Source organism: Tupaia chinensis, unplaced genomic scaffold (genome assembly GCF_000334495.1).
Source record: "Tupaia chinensis unplaced genomic scaffold, TupChi_1.0 Scaffold000264_1, whole genome shotgun sequence".
NCBI classification, from domain to species: domain Eukaryota; kingdom Metazoa; phylum Chordata; class Mammalia; order Scandentia; family Tupaiidae; genus Tupaia; species Tupaia belangeri.
The window spans coordinates 996,750-1,002,497 of NW_006159744.1; the positions used below are offsets into that span (position 1 = coordinate 996,750).

Consider the following 5,748-nt stretch of genomic DNA (forward strand, 5'->3'; position numbering starts at 1 on the left):
AGTTTTAAGCCACCAGGTCCAAGATGCAAACCGCGGTCGACTACGTGGGAGTCCAGCAACATAGTCATTACGCTAACTGCTGGTCCCTGAGATAGAGATAAATTTTGAAGACAGGGTCTCCACTAACTTGCTGGTGGATTAGATGTAGTCAATAAGGGAAACAAATCAAAGATGATCCCTTTAATTTTGTGAGCAATAAGTAATGCCACTTACTAAGATGGCAACAATGGGAGGGGAGACAAGTCTGGGAGCAAAACATCAAAGATTCTGTTCTGACATATTAAACTTGAGATGTGCGTTTGACAACACAGTAGATCAGGTAGTTAGCTGGGTATTACAGGAATAAGAACTATTGAGCACTTTTACTACATATGAGGTACTCTTTTGAGTGTTTTGCATATATGAAATTATTTACCCTCAAAACAATTTATGAAGTAAGCACTATAAATACTATCCTTATTTTATTTAAAAACAAAAAAGGAAATGTATGCATGGTATATAAGTGGGTCAATTAATGTACTGAAGAGTTGGGAAACCACACCCAGATGGTCAGGCCCCAGAGACTATGAACTTAACTTCACAGCTTTCAGGACTCTAGGGCCCAGGAGAATAGTTTCAGTAGTAAATAGATATTTATGAGTTATTCATTAATTTATAAACTTTTTTAATTCAAAATGCATTCATTGAGCACCTGCTATGTTGTCCTCAAGATGGTAATAAATACTATGATTAAAACTAAAATAGTGTAAGGAAAATAGGATTGCCTGGAGTTAGAGTAAGCGCACAGCCAGGGATAGTCTTTCTAAGGTGATATTTGAGCAGAGAGATGAAGGAAATGAAGAGAAAAGGTGTGCAAATACCTGATAGGTGGGAGCATCACAAAGCAAAAATGGTAAGTTCAAAGGCCATTGGGCAGATGTAGGCTCAGCATGTTTATACATCAGCAAGTGTGCCAGGGTGGCTAAAATAGAATAAGCTAGGAAAAAATATTAGGGTAAGGCCAAAGAGATACTGAGTCATCAGAATAGAATAGAATACTATTTAAAGTCATCTGACTAGATGTGATTGCCTATGGGGAGAGTTTAGAAAAAGAAAAACCTAGCCCTGAAGCATGCATGATTTAAAAGTCAAATAAAGAAAGAGAAAGCTACAAATAAGACTTGGAAGGAAGGGTCAGCAAACAAGAGAAAAAACAGAAGAGTTGTGATATCAGAAAAGCTAATAGTAAAGAGTATTTTAGGGGCTTGTAAACTGTTCAAGCTGCTGAAAAATCACATTAATTGTGGACAGAGTCGGGCCCATGGTACTTGGCAACATGAAAGTTGTTTATGACCTTGATAGAGAGTATTTCACTGGAAGGTTAGAATGAAAAAGGGCTTTGCTATCAGTCAAAATAAAGCCTAAAGGGACCAGCAGTTAGAGTAATGGCTATGTCGCTGGACTCCCACATAGTTGACCACAGTTTGAGTCCCGGATCCAGTGGCTTAAGCTCACGCCAGGCGCGTGTGCATGTGTGCCCAAGATCCTGAGAGGAGAATGGAGGAGAAGGGATTGCGGTGTGGCCATACCCTCTGGGGGGTGATTTCTCGCTTTTTATCTCTTTGTCTCTCTCTGTCTGTCTGGCGAGCGCACGCACCCTATAGCAAAAACCTCTCCAAAAAAAAAAAAAAAAGCCTAAATTTTGGCTTTTCCATTCATAATTTCATGTACTTTTTTTTTACTTTATTAAAATGCTGAGTTTATTTCACATGTATATTTTTGTCTCCCCACTATTTCCATGTCTGACCACCACTGCTACTGTGTTCTATCATAATGTCCCATACATACTTAAAACCAAGCAAAGGGTGGAGTTCCATCTATAAAAACTAAACAGGCATTTTGGATAACACATTCTTGGCAATAGAACCTGGACAACATTTATCAAACACGGTAGGGAAAATTCTCACTCTGCATTATAAAAAGGACAGCCAGATATCAACTGTTACAGAAATGAAATAAGACGGACAATTTTAACAAACTGTTTAAACTATTTTCTTAAAGAGACTTCCTCCACTGCCAGAGATCTTGAATAGCCTCCTGATCAGTCATCCGGAAGCAGTTCTTGACATAATTGATAGACTTGGTTTCCACTTTGGGAAGAGAACCACCTTTTTCTATACTTGCTTGCATTTTTGCTTTAATGTCTTCTACAGAACTAGGTCCTTTTGGTGTTTTAGGTGTTTTTTTCTGTTTTTTGAATGATTCTTGACCTTTTGATCTTGGTGTTAATGGTTTTGAGTCTTTTCCATTCTGGTTTGATTTTTGAGCATTTTTGCCAGGAGTATCTCGTATAGATTTCTTCACTGTAACTTTTTCTTCTGTTTCCTCATCTTCAAAATCATCATCATCGTCATCATCTTCATCGTCATCATCTTCATCGGCAGCCAAGTTTTACTTTTTTCTGTGGAACCTTGCTTCCACCTCCAGGGGCAGATCACTTTCCAGATATACTTAAGAGTTTCACGTCCTCTTCCTCCTCTTCAGACTCTGCATCTTCCTCCACAGCTACTAAGTGCTGTCCACTAATATGCACAGGCCCTGAACCACACTTGAACCTTAAGACCACAGGTTGTGTTATTTCAAAGCCCCCAAGGGAAACCGTTGGCTGTACAGACATTTTCAGTGTTGCCAGTGTTACTTTAATTGGACTGCCTTCATAATTCATTGCCTCTGCTTCAACAACATGCAATTCATCCTTTGCGCCAGCCCCTAAACTAACCATTCTTAAAGATAACTGGTGTTCATGTTCATCATTATCCACTTTAAAGTGATAATCTTTGTCGACCTTGGGTTCACAACCAAAAAGATAGTTCTGGGGCCTCAGAGGGCTCATGTCCATGTCCATCGAATCTTCCATGGAGTGGTGGCATGCACTTGGGTGGGCGAGAAGGTGGACGGAGGTAAATGATTACGGCTCCAGAAAACAGCCATACAGGACGGAATCACTCATAATTTCATGTACTTTTGACAGGTTCTCTAATATGATCTTACTCTTGTCATCTATAAAGTGGGGATAAAAACTTCCCTTTTACAGAATTTAATGATCAGTAATAATGTGTACAAAATTTCAAGTTACATTCTTATCTTAGCTTTTTTAGATCAGGCTTAGTAACGGAGCTTCTGTTTGTTTCCAAGGTCTAATTTTCATCTTGTGTTCTGTTAGAAATAGCAGAGGTGCTTTTAAGGAGTGAAAATGTGATGATATAAGATCAAGGACTGGAAATACCTGAATATTCTTGTTAATCAGAATTATCTCCTGTCCAGGTCCCTGAGGAGGCGCTAATACAGCATCTAATGAGCTGAAGTTCTGAACTCAACCCCTAATGAAGAACACAGTGACTTAAACTGGACCCTGGAAAGGACATAAAACCAAAGCATGAGGAAAAGCTACTTCCTCACTCTTATTTGAGCTTGCATTTCTCCAAGAGAGAAACCACCAATTCAGGGCCCACACGCACCAGATAGAGATGATGCAGCAAGGGAGAGACAGGAAACATTCTTCCCCGTGCCTGCCCACAGCTGCCTGGACAATAGCAGGAAAGAGAAACAGGGGTTGCAGTTCCCAAGGAGTTAGATTCAGGCTTGTGGGAAAATGAGAGGATCTGAAGAAAGAAAAAAGGAAATGGGCACAATCACTCTGAAGAAAGCCTTATCATTCTGGAAGGAAGAAATGAGAGAATCCATGCCATCTGTGTTCTGTTCTTAATCCTTTTGGAAATTCCACTTCCTAGTACTGTGACATAAAGAAGGACTTTGAATTTTATGTAACCCGACAGCAATCTTCCTTAAGGGTGAAATATGTACATGGATTTTGGAGCAGGGAGTGCAGGGGGTGTGAAAGGTACTAGAATAGAAAAAAGCCATGGGCTCCCCCTAGAGGTCTATATGCCCCAGTTTGCTTAACCAGGTTTCTGCGTCATTTTATGACTATCTACTTTAATATCATTCTTAGAACTAGGAACTTGTCATACTCTTTGCACTCTTTTTTCTTTTTACTAACCCCAGATTAAACTCTCTCCTGTACTTGTTGGAACAAACCATGTCCTGCTCACATCAAGAACTGGATGCCACTGCCTTCTGGCCTGGACCTGTGAGATGACTGATGCTGAATTATCTCATTGTACTTTCTCACTGTTTAGTATGTTGGACCCTCTAGAAAAGGACCACTGCCTATTTTTTGAGATTTTTTTTTGTTATAGGGCACTCACTGGAAAGACACAGAGAGACAGAAATCATCCACACCCTGTGGGGAGGACAGGATGGCCATGCCACAGTCCCATCTCCTCCAGTCTCCTCTTGTGATTTTGGGCATGCACGCAAACGCACACCCAGCATGAGGTTTAAGTTGCCGGGTTTGGGACTCGAACTGCAGTCAGCTTCATGGGAGTCCAGTGATGTTACAACATCTGCTAGTGCCCACCTACATATTAACAGAGATTTATTTTTGTGTCCTAAGCTGGATTTCTTCCCAGAAAATAAGCCACTACACTGATTCAACCAAATTTTAGATTTCTGTTTTTTCTATACAGCACTGTGCAGTTGGAGTGGGTGGGCAGTGACTGGTCATAGCCTTATCTGAATCAATGCCTGTTCTTAAAATTGGTTTGAAAATTTTATTTACCATAATTAAAATGTAAAGCAAGTATCATTTTAACTGGGATAGTCAAGAGAGTAATGTTATGTCTTAATTGTTTTTAATCCCCTGGGCCTAATCCAATACCTGGTATATAGAAGATCCTCAGTAAATGTTTTTGGATGAACATAGTAAATGAATGACACTTTCAGGCATTTATGAACTAAGCTAAATGCTACAGGGATGACAGCACAGTCCTGCCTAGATCACTTTACTCGCAAGGTAATGTTAGACCAACAGTTTTTCCAAATTTTCATCAATTATGTTGATTTACTGCAGGCTTTGGCTAGTATCTTTCTAAAAAGAAAGGCAAGAGTGGCTAACCTATAATTTAGTGGTTCAAAGTAGTCACTAACATCCTTAGAAGATGTATCATGACTCATGATGTAGAAGGAAATAAAAGTGAGCTCTGGAATAACAAAATCATCCTCTTTCTAAGGAAAACGGAATCCTTCTCTAGTGTGGTAATGCCTTTGTGACATTTTTCAGGCATTTAACTGTTCATATCTCTATGCTAAAGGTTTTCTCAAAATAAAAAAGTCAATAGTAAGTTGCCTTAAATTCCATGTGGATGTCTGTATTTAAAATATAATGGTTTTATTTATTTATTTATTTTATTCCAGTGGGTGTGTGTGCTCACTAGAGAGATAGAGAAAGTAGGTAAGCATTCCCTTATGGTGGATGGTCATGCCACAATCCCTTCTCCATTTTTCCTTCTGGAATTTTGGGCATACACATACAACACACACACCTAGCATGATGTTTTATAAGTAACTGGGTCCAGGACTCAAATCATGCAGTCTGCTATCTGAAATCTGAGATCCAGCAACCTTAACCACTATGTGACTGGCTAGATCCACCTGATATGTTCTCCAACCACTGGAACCCACATTCAAACCACAGCCAGCCATGAGGAATCTGGCTCCTGAAACAGTGCTTAATCACCACACTATGGAACAGCCCATAAAATGCAATGATTTAAAATGACATCTAAAACAGTGCTTAATCATCACACTATGGACCAGCCCATAAAATGCAATGATTTAAAATGACAATGTTAAGGATTATGTGAGTTC

General features: G+C 39.5%; 1 pseudogene; it reads right to left on the reverse strand.

Moving 5' to 3' along the window:
* Positions 1 to 1,846: 1,846 nt before the first annotated feature.
* LOC106734958 (nucleophosmin pseudogene) lies at positions 1,847 to 2,896 on the reverse strand (annotated as a pseudogene).
* Positions 2,897 to 5,748: the final 2,852 nt, after the last annotated feature.